At 41.7% G+C, this 14,850-nt stretch overlaps 1 protein-coding gene across 11 annotated transcripts in view; it reads left to right on the top strand.

Annotated features, from left to right (window-relative positions):
• Positions 1-14,850, top strand: part of MSI2 (musashi RNA binding protein 2) — a 655,460-nt gene that overhangs the window by 623,987 nt on the left and 16,623 nt on the right. The gene's annotated exons all lie outside the window — the stretch shown is intronic.

Below are 14,850 nucleotides of genomic sequence, written 5' to 3'. Positions count from 1 at the left end.
GAATTTGGGTTCGCTTTCCTTAAATTCTGAATGGTGACATTTCTTTCAACAGTTGGTCCAAATGCGATGAACATCTGGATAGAGGCATAATGCTTGACAGGGAAAATGTTTGGCAAGATGAAGAGGGCCATTGCATGAGTGCATTTTACGTGGAGAGGGTTTCCATTGTCATGCCCTTAGATAAGACATGTGGCCTTCCTCCATGGAATTGGATCTGTAGTCTTTGGAAGAGTCAAATGGAAAATGCAAGAGGCCTTGACTTTTTTCAAGATCTGTTTTTGATCCCAGTAAAGTTGCTGCATTTTTTTAAAAACTTCATTAAGATATTCCATTGATTGTACTGGTATTTGATCTAACAGATTAGCTTCCTTCGGATTGCCTATAAAGAAATGAGGAATATAAATAGAATGTGTGTGTATGTGCGTGCGTGCTTAATGAGATCAAGCAACATCAAAAAAATAATGAGGAAAGTACTCTTACCACTGGCCGGATATTAAATCAAGGACAAGAATGAAAGTTGTTTTAAGTTTAGTTAGCTTTCGTCCTGAGGATTTTTTACTTTCTTTCCATATTAGGTTTTGAAATGTGTCCAATTACATCGCTTACAGTGTCACCCAGAAAGATCCTCCATTGCCTTCATTTGTCTGTGGGACTTTTTTCCTTTACTCATTCCAGTTTATCTTTGGTGCACAGAAGTCACCAAAATAAGCTGCTTCCATCATCTAACCACAGTGTGTTCCTTTTTCCAAAGAAAAAAGGAAATAAGAATATTTCAAACTAAATTGTTTGAAATAACCATCGTTTAAATTAACCACGGTCCCATGTTTGGACAAATGATAAGGAATATCTGTTTGAAAAAAAGAAATGGATGAATATGAACGTAAACTTTGAGTGACAGGAGAGAGGAGGGGAAAATGGCAGATATTTAAGGTTTATGTCATAAAAGTAAAGGTCCAGATATCATTTTGTCCAGTGCAGGAATATTCAGTATAGCATTCCTGACAGATGGCCATTCAGCCTCTGTTTACAGCCTCTGTGGCAAAAAAGAGTCTCCACTATTTCCTAAAAGCAATCTGTTTTATTGTTGAACAAGCTCTGTTAGGAAGATTGATCTCCAACTGAAATCTACTTTCTTGCCATTTACATCCATGGTTTCCTGTCCTGCCTTTTGGAACAATTCTGAACAAATTAGATCATTTTGCCCCATGTTCAGCATGACAGTCCTTTTCCAGAAGAGCAACACTTGACCCACAAATTGCACACTCGAGTTAACTGTGAGTTAAAGAAATTCCACTCTGCAGCAGCCCTGCCATCCAGTTCATTTGGAATGCTGAGCAGTGCTATCCAGATTTATGCAACTGTCCCTGCAATTGAGCGCCTGGGCTGACACCGAGAGAGGAATTTTTATTCCCATATTGCAAGCTGGGTTGACAAACTATTATTCAACAATCTGTTCATTCTATTTCCTTTGCTGATTGGTAAACTATGATGCTAGAGATCAGCCTTGAACCAGCCCTGAAAAGTAACTCGGGGGTTATGTAGCTGGCTGGTGTTTGGAGTAAACTGCCCTCTGAGATTTCTTTCCAAGTTAAATCAAAACACATAATTGCGTACAAAATTCATTGGCGTACGCAAGTTCCATGCAGATTAAAATCCCATATTCAAATGCTAAGTAGCTAGGATTTTACACTTGGAAGAGGACTCAAATGAGAACAGGCGCTCTTGTATTTTGATGCCAACTCCATTACCCATCAGTTCCGGTTGTACGTATTTCGTTGCATGGCCTAATTGCCTCCTGCTAGGCTTCAAATATTCATTCAGAATGAACCACTTAGAGGAGATCATTTTGACTCTGCACAACATACTAAAACCAACATAAGGGCACACTTAAAAAAAAAATCTCTTCTGTTAACATCCTATGAACGTTCTTACCAAGCAGATTGCCTCGTAGACTTACACACCAATGGTTGGATATAAAAGTGTTGGGAGGGGTGGGAGAATCACTTTGAAGTTGGAAACTTCAGCCTTTCCCCGCTTACTTTCTGAAGTCACATCAGAGTAATGATCCATGTAGTCAGGCAGATGGCCTAATGGATCCATAGCTGGAAATCCCTCTTTAGATTGCTGAAAAGAAATTTATCTTTCAGTGGTGACCTTTCTGGCCCGTCATTGGATTTATTTGGAGGTTAAGTTAACATCCAGGTTCATCCCCAAAGGTGTCCTTTCAAAAAGCAACTGGGCTCTCTTGTTTTTTCCCCTTTGAAAACATTTTGCTTCCCATCCAAGAAGCTTCTTCACTTCAGAAGTCTTCCAAGGTCCCTTCGAACTCTGTTATTCTGTTTTTCTTGGATGAGAAGTCCTAGTTCATCCTTGTGGATTAGGATTAAAACTGCAGCAGGTCATTGGGATGCCCAAGGGGGCTTTGAACAGGTCCATGACATGATAGAGTAGAGTAGAGTAGAGTAGAGTAGAGTAGAGTAGAGTAGAGTAGAGTAGAGTAGTATAGAATAGAATAGAATAGAATAGAATAGAATAGAATAGAATAGAATTCTTTATTGGCCAAGAGTGAGTGAACACACAAGGAATTTGTCTTTGGTGCATATGCTCTCAGTGTACATAAGGGAATAAAATACATTCATCAAGAATAAAAGATATAACACTTAGTGATAGTCAAGGTTACTAACAAGCTATCAAATCATACTAGGAATCAAATAAAAACAATATAAATTGAAAGGTACAAGCAACATAGTTATATAACATAGTTATAGTGAGTAGAAATTCAGAAAGCTTAATTTAGTTCAAAATCACTTTAATTGCATTCCTTTGTATAATGATTGGATAGAGTTCCTCCTGCAAGCTTATAATTCTGCCTGAAGAAACCACATGTAACCACTTGACCCACAAATTGCACACAAAATGCCTATTCCAAAGTATTCTCAAATTTCCCCATACATTTACACTCTATGGAAAGCCACGTTTGAAGCTGAGAGAACTCTGGGAATCTCAAGAGGTAAATGCATCAAATTGGAAAGATCTAAAGAACTTGTTTGGGGCTAGTTTACCATATCACTTTCCAATACTATTTTCAAAATATTGCCAATGAAGCCTGTTAAATTGAGTTGCAAAAAAAAACAAAAAAAAAACACCGTTGCTGCTCAATTTTATCTTCAGAATTTCCCTCCTAACATAGTTTTATCAACAAGACTCACTCCGGCAATGACAGAAATAATATTCAAAAGCTCTAGGTAGATAATCAGAATGTCTGGGAGGGAGAAAGTATGAACTTGGAAAGTGTATATGAAAATAATTGTATTCCTAATGAGATTTGGAAATTGTACCCAGATGATGGCATTGCAAAAAAAAAAGAAAGAAAAGAAACATAGAAGGTCACACGACAAACGATGGATATCAAATCTAGCTGGGGTGGGAAGCAGAGAGAATTTAAATTAGGTGTCATGTTCCATAACAAGAGGCTTGTACAATCACTTGTCCTTTGCCCCATTTGTCAAATATGAAATGTATACTAAATTAAAAATGCTTAATTTCCAACAGCACATGATACCTTTGGGGGGGGGGGTGAACTCCACGAGCCCTCAAGGTTTCCATAATGATTTTTCTGTAGCCAAGCAACAAAAGAAACATAGCTTCTGAAGACAATAAGTTCTCTAGCTCTCTCCAATGTTTTTGCCCTCAAGATCTTGGACCACCATAGTGCCAAACCAATACATTTGAGGAGGTGTTACTTTTGAGAAGGTTGTTCCATCTATGTCCAAATCTTTTGATTCCTTATTTGAAATGGGGATATTTTCCCCCCCACAATGTGGCAAACCATTATGTTTCCTAAAGGGGAAGATTAAAAAAGAAAAAACCCTGACTTTCATACTTTATTAGATCCCCACTGGAGACTCATTTTGGAGCTGCAGGTTTGGCTTTGACAGGAAGGTTAGATCCACTGTCCAATAAACCTAAAGATTATAGTGGCTTTTAGCATTTTCTTCCTCCTCCCTCTGCAATCATCAACCTCTCTGACCCCAATTTATGAAGAGCCCAAAATAGTAATTCATCATTTTTTGTTTGTGGATTTCTATTTTTACTTGTTTCAAAAGTATTGCTTTGCCCTACACTTCATAAAACTTCATGATGATCAAATGGAATTGGCTTATATCTAGGGTTTTCTGGTGGCGGATATTATGTTTTCATCTCCAGCTGATTGGTGAGGAGATTCAGCGCAGCTGCCGGATTGCACAGGATGGCAGGCAGCTTGGAAGAAAAGATCACAAAGGTTGCCTGGTAGAAAAAAAAAACCTCATTTCTGGTCTTAAAAGCGACACAGTTAAGGAGACTGTGCAAATGTGATCAGAACCCGAGTATACAACTTACCCTATTTTTTCGGAGTATAAGATGCACCTTTTTCCCTCAAAAAAGAGGCTGAAAATCTGGATGCATCTTATACACTGAATACAGCATTTTTGGCCTCCCGAAACCCCACCCCTTCACCAAAATGGCCATGCATACCCTTTAGGGAGGCTTTCAGAGTGCTCCTGGGGGCTGGGGAGGGCAGAAATTACAGAAAAACGGGCCGTTTTTTGCTCGTATCCCACCCCCAGCCTCCAAGAGCACTCTATAAGCCTCCTAAAAGCTATGCATGCCCTTTTTTGGCAAAAAATGGGCCTGTTTTTGCAAAAAAACTGGCCGTTTTTGCTCGTTTTGGGGGGGCTACCCCCCCGCCCCCCCAGGAGCACTCTACAAGCCTCCTAAAGGTTATGGATCCAAGAGCCAAGGTGGCGCAGTGGTTAAATGCAGCACTGCAGGCTACTGCTAGATCAGCAGGTCAGCGGTTCAAATCTCACCGGCTCAGGGTTGACTCAGCCTTCCATCCTTCCGAGGTGGGTAAAATGAGGACCCAGATTGTTGGGGGCAATATGCTGACTCTCTGTAAACCGCTTAGAGAGGCCTGAAAGGCCTATGAAGCGGTATATAAGTCTACTGCTATTGCTATTGGATGCCCTCTTTTTTTTTTTTGGAAAAAAAATGAGCCGTTTTGGGGAGGTTTGCAGAGTGCAAAACCTTTTTTTAAAAATTTGCCCCTTCAAAATCTTGGTGTGTCTTATACTCAAGTGCGTCTGATACTCCCAAAAATATGGTAATTTCTTTTTAGGTTTCCACTGACATTGTTTGTTCTTTTAGATGTGTCCTAAGATTAGAAGCAAAATGAAAGAGAATTCAAACCTTTGTTGTGAAGGCATAGGGGCATGATGGTGAACATATGGCACGCATGCCTGAGCTGGCATGCAGAGCCCTCTCTGTGGGCACACGGGCTGTTGCCAGCTGCTCTTTTGGTTTCCGCCCCCCTGGAAAACAGCCTGAAAATGCCCAAAAAGCACACCAGTCAGCTGTTCTTCGAATTTCCGGTGCTCACGTGTGCGCGCACATGCACGCGTGTTCCAATTCGGGTACTCAGTGCCAAAAAGGTTCGCCATCCCTGGCATAGGAGTTTTTTGTGTGTATGTGCTTCCAAGTCAGCTTCCAAGTCAGCCTGGGAAACTTTTGGAAAATAGTTTGGTCTTGCCTTGTTCCTACAATTGAGGAGGAGAGTGGTCCAAGGAAGAACTAAAATCCACAGACTCTTTCTAGCTCCGTGTATTTAACTCTGTGCCATAGTGCATCGCATAATGATGATGAAGATGATGACAGTGGTGGTTGATGGTGATTTGGTTCCTTTTCAGAAGTGTTTCGGTCCTAAGGCTGAGAGAAAGGGACTGGCCCAAAGTCTCCCAGCTGGTTTTGTGCCTAAGGCAGGACTAGAATACATGGTCTTCTGATTTATTAGCCTAATGCCTTTAAACACTGCACACTAGCTGTTTCCTTAGCATAATATATTCTTTCTGGTATTTGGCATATGTGATTCGCAGGCTAAAAACATTGGAGTGGTAAAAAAAAAAAAAAACCTTCACTTTGCTCTTTGTAGTGGTTTTCAGTGCACATTTTTGAGAAAAGTGAGAGCAACAGTTGCATCAAGACCTATATAAGTCTATTTGAGTACAATAACAAATATTTCCACTATGGATACATACTTTGTGTTCTCTTGATCCTGACCTGTTGAAAGATCAAGAGATGCAAAATCCACAAAAAGTTATTTTGGGCATATGCTTTCCTGAACAAAGCAACCAAAGCTTTGTTCACAGTGCTTTTACAGCCCTCTCTAAGCAGTTTACAGAATCAGCATGTTGCCCCCCCTCCCCATCAGTCGGGCTCCTCATTTTACCAACCCCGGAAGGATGGAAGGCTGAGTCAACCTTGAGTCGGGTGAGATTTGAACTGCCAAATTGCAGGCAGCCGGCAGGCAGCAGAAGTAGCCTGCAGTACTGCATTCTAACTACTGCACCACTCAGGCTCAGAAGAAATGTCTCAAGGCAGCAAGAAAAGCTTGATCAAGTGACAATATATTGAGAAGAAGGAGGTGGCAAATATGCAAGAGAGTGTATTGGGTTTCACCTTATTTCAGAGTTCTGCACTCGATGTTCCTCGTACTGGAGCATATCTTTTGATATTCAGATTTAGATGACCCACTGGGCAGAAAACACGATGTTTGCTTATTTAGCAGTTACACCACACTGCTGCCTCTTGTTTTACTTGTAATCCAAGGAGGACATCTAGATCCTTTTAATGTTGATGACTTCCAAGCCTGATCTTCCTGTCCTGTGTGTACGTCCAACTTTTTCTTGCCCAAACAAAGAACTTTATGGATAGTTCTACCTTTCTACCCCTTCCATTTTCATCCTATCCATGTCACCCCATTACTCAACCATCTCTACCGTCTTCTTTCTCATTTAAAGAATCCGCTACAGCTTTGTGCCACATACAAATTTGAGACATGCCCCCTTAAACTCCCTCACTCAAAGCAAAGCTGGCTGAGGAATTCTGGGAGTTGATGTCCACAAGTGTTAAAGTTTCCAAGGTTGGAGACCCCTGATTTATAGTGTACCTAACTTAACAATAACTGTATCTAATTTAACAGGGACGCAGTGTCTCAGTGGCTAAGATGCTGAACTTTTCGATCAGAAAGGTCAGCAGTTCGGCAGTTCAAATCCCTAGTACCATGTAGGAGTGAGCTCCCATTACTTGTCCCGGCTTCTGCCAACCTAGCAGTTAATAAGCATTTAAAAATGCAAGTAGAAAAATAGGAGCCACCTATGGTGGGAAGGTAACAGAGTTCCGTGCGCCTTTGGTGTTTAGTCATCCTGGCCACATGACCACGGAGACGTCTTCAGACAACACTGGCTCTTTGGCTTTGAAACGGAGATGAGCACCGCCCCCTAGAGTCGGGAACGACTAGCACAAATGTGCGAGGGGAACTTTTTAAACTTAACAACAGCTTGAAGGAACTGGAAATGGCAAATGACACCATGTGGAAGTGCCCTTCACTGTTTGGAAGGCAGAGTTAACTGAAGGGAGTTAAGTATAGCCTTAAGGCAGACTTGGTACTATTTAATACCAAACATAACTCACTTTTGTTAATTGACTGAGTCCATTAACCTGGTTTTCCATTCACAAGATATGGTAGCCTCATCCCCATGACTACATTAAACAGGTCATGAGAACAGAAACATTGTATACTAATATGCACCATGGAATCCTGATTCCTCTACATTTGCAATCCTTTTAAAAAGCAATATTTTTCATGAACCTTCCCCCCACCCCACCCCAGGAAAGCTAAGCAGTTAACCATTTGATGGCTCAGATCACACTGGATATCTTTTTTTGTGGGGGGGGGGGTGTCGCTCCTTAGCAGCATCCTCAGTAGTACTTAAAGGAAATGCTGTTTCCCAGTTATGGCATTCTTTGTCTGTTTACCCCGTATGTATGCTAGGAACAATTCTTATTAGGAAGACAAAATACTAGAGAAAATGTTGGACATTATTCTTCCCCAAATATGGAAATAAATAAGGGGGTATATTAAGAAGTATCACCAGATAAAATGCTCCAGCACTGGAGGTTTTAAGAAATTGGGCAACCGTTTGTCTGAAATGGTACAGGGCAATTCGCAGGTGCCATGACCAGGAAGAGTAGCTGCCCAGGGGGCATGCACGGGCCGGTAAAGGAAGTTCTGGTTTGCAGCACGCGCATAAACATCAGCCAGCAAGTTTTCCAATTACTGCTGCGCATGCGCATGCCGGAAAATGGAAGACCAGCTCTTCCAGTTTCTGGCACTGCCACATGCATAAAGGCCAACTGATCATCGTGTGCGCATGCATGCCAGAAACCCAGAAGAGGAACAGGCGACACCATGTGTGCCAGTTGACATGTCTCCATGTGCCACTTTGGGCACACGTGTTATAGGTTCACCATCACAGAAATGGGGTTTCCTGCCTGAGCCAGGAGGTTAGACTAGGCTAGAAGACCTCCAAGATCCCTTCCAATTCTGTGAGTCTTTACTTCAGATGGATTTGGTTGATGCGATGGGATTCAAATGCATCCTGAAATAAAACACGTGGATTCATTCCACATTGGAAAAGCCAACACTTTTCCTCTGGATGAAAAATCAAAGCAGTGGCTTTTGTTTTAGTTTAAATCGGAAAGTTCTTTTGAAAAACAAAAAAACTTTGGTACCCTGTACAATTTATATTCCCTGGTGCCTCAATTTGATTTTAAGTACTTAAATTCTGTGAATCCTCTCCTTTTTAACCTTTTCCCTCTTAGGGGCTTATTTAAGAGATTGGTTTTTACAGTCCAAATCAGATTCCTACTCTCTCCTTTTTTCAAAAAAGAAACAAAGAAAGAAATTCACATTGTATGTCAGCAACATCCTGTTGCCTCCAAGGTGTTTGTTTCTGAACCATCTGGTGAGATTGGAGTATGAGATGCCAGCTGGGCTTCAGTTCCCTCAAATCCTTTCTCCCAAGATTGCATAACATGTATTGCGTGTAGGAAGAAGGTGAGAATTGGAGCCTTTAGGCCAATTCCTTGCTCAGAGCAGGAATCCAGTTTAAAACATTTCCCCAGAGATGGCTGCCAGCCTGGGTTTGAACACAGATGTTGAGAAGAAGCTCACAGTCCAGGAGTCCAAGGGTGGTCATTGATTCAACGGTTGAGTTGCACTAACTGTTAGGAAGGTTGTTGGGTTGGGTTTTGGTTTTGTGATGTTCAGTCAGCAGTTCTGCAGTTCGGCTGTTCAAATCTCACCGGCTCAGGGTTGACTCAGCCTTCCATCCTTCCGAGATGGGTAAAATGATCACCCAGATTGTTGGGGGCGATATGCTGACTCTGTAAACCGCTTAGAGAGGGCTGAAAGCCCTATGAAGCAGTATATAAGTCTAACTGCTATTGCTATTGCTAGTTGCTTTTCTGTAGAGACCTGTATTAAGTTGGAGTCCTCTAGAAGGCACCACCCAAAATATTACCAATCCTCATTTTTCTTATCAAATGGTGTGACCCAGCTTGATTATATTAGGGGGCATTCTCAAGACTTTGAGGCTATCTCTAGTCCTGGTCTTACGTAATTCCAAATCTGGCACTTTGAAGTGGAAGAAGAGGATTTGAATATTCATTCATTCATTCATTAAAATTGTATGCCTCTCATCTCTCTTATTGAGCAACTCTAGTTAAATGGCATCCTTTCCCATATTTGAGGAGTGCTGTCTTATTCTCCATCAGTCATCTTTTCTCCCCAATACACTTTCTCAGATCTTTTCATTTCCACTTTTTCTCTAATTGTCTGATCACCCTTGTTGCTCCTCTTTGAATTAATACCTATGTATTGGATACAGTTGGGGTGGAGTCGGACCAATACCAAGCTATTAACATCCCATGCTTTGGGAACTCTATTTCTGCTAAGGCAGCCTAAATTTTCTCACACTTTTTCTGAAGGCCCCCCACACTACAAAATCACATTGTGCTTGCAATCTTCTCTATGCCAACATCTTTTCCACATGCATTCCCTAATCTGTGCCTGTGCATTCAATTTCTGTTTTCAAAGTTAAGGATTTTGCACTTGACTATTTCCGTTCTGTTATTTTCCAACCCCTTTCCTTAACCCATCACAAATGTTTTACATTTTTTTATAACTTCTAGGATATAGGCTATTTATAATTTTTTATAAATTCTCTTCACTTTTTGTCCATGTCATTAGCAAACATATTAAAGGGTGCAAAACCCAACCTCACGATAGCGCACATCTCTCCCTTTTGATGAAGAACTGTAAATGAACACCCTTGGAGTATGATTTTTGAGCCACCTATATATCCATTTAATTGTCTACCATTCAGCTATCATGTAACTAGCCTGTAAATCACAATGGCACTTTGTTAGATATTTTACTGAGGTGAAGATATGCCTGGAACATCTCAAAATCTTTGCCTTCTTTTTTGCATTTGGGTGTGACGCGGCAATTCTGCACCCATGGCTAGTATAAGAAGTGATCCTTGGGCAGTGGAAAATTACTCTTGATTTACCATACTAAATAGTTTTGTTCAAATTTTCTAGTTCCTAAATGCACAGTGTGTGATATGGATATACTTAATAGGAGTGAAAGAAGATTTTTCTCAATGCTTTCTAATGATTTCTCCAAAGTGTATTGTAGGAATGTTTATTGGAAAAAGCTTAGATATAAAGGTATGAGGTAGCACACGGGGAGCTGAATTAGACTTATCAAAGGATAGCAATAGCACTTAGACTTATATACCCCTTCACAGTGCTTTATAGCCCTCTCTAAGCGGTTTTACAGAGTCAGCATATTGCCCCCAAAATTCTAGGTCCTCATTTTACCATCCTCGGAAGGATGGAAGTCTGAGTCAACCTTGAGTCAGTCAGGAATTGAACTGCCAAATTGCTGGCAGCTGGCAGTCAGCAGAAGTAGCCTGCAGGATTGCATTTCTAACCACTGTGCTATTGCAGCTCATATTTGGATAAGTAGTAAATAATTTCCACTTATACGCTTATAGCCATCATCAGTATAAGAGACATAAGTAACCACTGTCATTGCTTTGAAACAGCTGAAGTAAGTTCTTCATTTACTCCATAACAAAGACAGACAGGTAATCCTCGACTTATGACCACAACTTGGATTGGAATTTCCATTGCATGTAATGCAATCATTAAGTTGCACCTGATTTGACTATGCCTTTTTTTTACCATGATCATTAAGTGAATCACATGGTCATTAAGTGAATCACATGATCATTAAGCAAATTGCAAGTCCATTAAAGGAATCCAACTTCCTCCATTAACTTTGCTTGTTGGAAACCCCCTGGGAAAGTCGTCATAACCGCGGGGACGCTGTGACGGTTGTAAGTACAAGAACCAGTCAATTTTTTTTCAGCACTGTCATAACTTTAGTCATTAAACGAATGGTTGTAAGTTGAAGACTACTTGCAATATGTCATGCTTTTCCAAATCTGTGGCCTATCCAAGTCAACCAGGAGATTATCCCCACCCCACCCCTAGATTTTAAAGCATGGCTCTTTTTCTGGTCTCCCCCCCCCCAAATCTCTAGACCCTTTCAAATCACCTTGCACTGTGATAACAATCAGCATACCAATGAAGACCATATCTAAGCAATGATTTGTGTGTGGTAAGCTGGAAAATATTTTCCTGACCCTTGTGATGCCTAGCGTACATATTATCAGCAGAAGTTTAAACCCTGCTATTTTATGAAATAGCCCTGAAGTGCACCACATTATTTTATCCTCTCACTGAGAACATGCATAGTTGATTGGAATGCTTCAAAACATATCGGAGCATCCATCACGCATGACTGCAGTTGCATAAATGCATTTTTACTTCAAGTACTTTTAAAAGCTCAGTTCAAGCAAAGAGCAGACTAAATGAATTCAAGGACTCCTTTTGGTCATATGGACCCTATAATTGTGACTGCTTAGCTGGCTTATTCTCTTGGTTCATTTGTTTCTTAAAGGTGTCAGATCCCCTTTTCAAAGTTTTGGGTGAGACCGTTTCCATAATTTTGCCCTTCAGGGTTCTCAGTTGAGTTCAGAATCACCCCAAATTTCCTCTGCTTCAAACGCACCTCCTTTTCACCCACGGAGAAATTCTGGAAAAGGCCGTTCGTTAACTAAACAAAGGATCCCATTTTGCCTCCTCTCAGGGTTGTTTTTTCCATGGCAAGGGTTGTATTTGGGCACAGAAGAAAGTAAGTTTATGGAGATTCTCGGTCATCCAGGTCATGGTTATCCCAAACTTTTAGTTTAGTTTAGTTTAGTTTAGTTTGTCATTACACATCGTACAACAAAATTAAATGCCATCTTCAGTGTACATTATAACTGTAAAAATAAAAACACAAACACACATCCTTCACATCCTATATAATTGAAATTGAAAACCTGATATTGCATTAATATTGCACTATACCATATAATTCAGTATAGTGACTGACCTGGGATAGAAGCTGTTTTTCAGCCTATTTGTCCTTGTTTTTATTGTCCTGTACCGTCTGCCAGATGGTAATAGTTCAAAAAAAGAAGTGCCTAGGATGAGATGGATCTTTAAGGATATTTTGAACTTTCTTAATATAGCAATAGCAATAGCAGTTAGACTTATATACCGCTTCATAGGGCTTTCAGCCCTCTCTAAGCGGTTTACAGAGTCAGGATATTGCCCCCACAGTCTGGGTCCTCATTTCACCCACCTCGGAAGGATGGAAGGCTGAGTCAACCTTGAGCCGGTGAGATTAGAACCGCTGAACTGCAGATAACAGTCAGCTGAAGTGGCCTGCAGTACTGCACCCTAACCACCCTAACCACTGCGCCACCTCGGCTCTTAAGGCAGCGGGAGCTAGAAAGCTCTTCCAAGAGGAGGGGAGAGGGCAACCAATGATCCTCTAGTCCAGTGTTTCTCAACCTTGGCAACTTGAAGATGTCTGGACTTCAACTCCCAGAATTCCCCAGCCAGCATTCGCTGGCTGGGGAATTCTGGGAGTTGAAGTCCAGACATCTTCAAGTAGCCAAGGTTGAGAAACACTGCTCTAGTCTAGGCAATGACATTGTGAGAAAAATTATCCCAGATAATTTTACAAATAGAAAGTAAACCAAAACAAAAGAGATTAAAAGCAACAAAAAGCTTTATTTATTGATAAGAGGCTTCTTATCAATAGACCGCATGTAGTCCCTCTGGAGCGCTGTCCTATTTGCCCCTGTGCAATTGGCAAACCATACGCAGGTGTAAGTTAAAATACTCTCTATGGTGCAGCGGTAGAAGGTCACCAGAAGTTTTTCATTCCGTAGTTGTTTCCTGAGAAGTCTCAGGTGAATAAACTTTCTTCCAGAAAGTTCAGTTGCCTCTTGGGAAAAAGCACCTTTGGGGGAAGAAAGGAAGATTCTGTCTCCAAACTAGCATCTGGAAGTTGAATTGTGGCAACTGGGCTTCCCATTCAAGCAGCTTCTTCAGCCTGTTTGAGGGGTATCTGAGTAGGCAGAGAACCGTTGGAATGTGCCAACTCTTAACAATTCTTAGGGGTATCCCCGCCCTTCAGGGTTTCTTCTCCCAAGTGTGTGGTACTTTGAGACGCTCCTTAAATACCCCTAAGAATTTTAGGAGTTGGCAGGTTCCAACGACTCTCTTGCCTGCTCAGATTCCCTTTACCAACTTCTTCAGACTGAAGAAGCAGCGAAACGTCTCACAACCAACAAGACCATAAGTCCAGTTGGCATGACTCAACCTTTAGATAGTTCTACCTGGATGACTGAGAATCTTCATCGACATATCTCCAAGCTATAATTTTCCACCTTGCTAGAGTAAATATTCATCCCCAAGCCCGATTTTAAGTAAACACTTTTACTTTGTGACGTGCAACAACTTAGACAAATGACCAGCTATTGACAGTGCAATAGAACAGACCATGGAGCCAATATGGTTAACTCTGAATTGTAGTTCTGTGAGGAAATTACAATAATTGAGGGATGGGATGATTGGGGGATTGGGGGGTGGGGGAAGACTGAGGTATAAAAAAATTATACATCCCTAGGTGTTCACTCTTACTTTCCTTCAAATGGTCAACTTGGCAATGTATTGTTCTTGGCGTCTTAGTGAGCAACTCTACTGAAGTAAATGAAGCTACTTAGATTTCCGTGACACCACAAATGGGAGGCCCAGCTATGGGGATGAAGATGCCAGAAGTCATTTGGGAGAAGAGATTGAAGCATGGCTGCATTTTCCTTGGTGCAAACTTTCTTAGCTGAGCATGTTAATTGAATTTAGGTCTAATTCTGAAATGGGGAGATTCCTGACCACTTGGCAGCTCTCAGATATTAAAATTGGACAATTGGTTTTTTTAAAATGGTCATATGATTGGCCATAGTGGCATCCTGGATCCGCAGCTGACTTTAGAACACCATCTGTCGGCTGTGACCAGGGGGACCTTTGCCCAGGTTCGCCTGGTGCACCAATTGCGACCCTATCTGGACCGGGAGGCCCTTCAGACAGTCACTCACGCCCTCGTGACCTCAAGACTGGACTACTGTAACGCGCTCTACATGGGGCTGCCCTTGAAGAGTGTTCGAAGACTTGTCCAGAATGCAGCCGCGCGAGCGATTGTGGGTGCACCTCGGTACACCCACGTCACACCTATCCTCCGTGAGCTGCACTGGCTGCCCATTGGTCTCCGGACACGCTTCAATGTGCTAGTCGTTACTTTTAAAGCCCTACATAGTATCGGACCTGAGTACTTGAGAGACCGCCTCCTGCCAATTACCTCCCAAAGACCTATTAGATCCCACAGACTAGGCCTCCTCCGAATCCCATCTGCCAGCCAATGTCGGCTGGCAACTCCCCGGGGGAGGGCCTTCTCTGTGGCTGCTCCAGCCCTCTGGAACGATCTCCCCGTTGCGATCCGGACCCTCA

Source organism: Thamnophis sirtalis, unplaced genomic scaffold, assembly GCF_051295495.1.
Source record: "Thamnophis sirtalis isolate CommonGarterSnake01/CBP01778 unplaced genomic scaffold, rThaSir2_p1.2 scaffold_6, whole genome shotgun sequence".
NCBI classification, from domain to species: Eukaryota; Metazoa; Chordata; class Lepidosauria; order Squamata; family Natricidae; genus Thamnophis; species Thamnophis sirtalis.
Note: the sequence above shows the minus strand (reverse complement) of the source record. Positions and strands in the feature narration are given on the sequence as shown.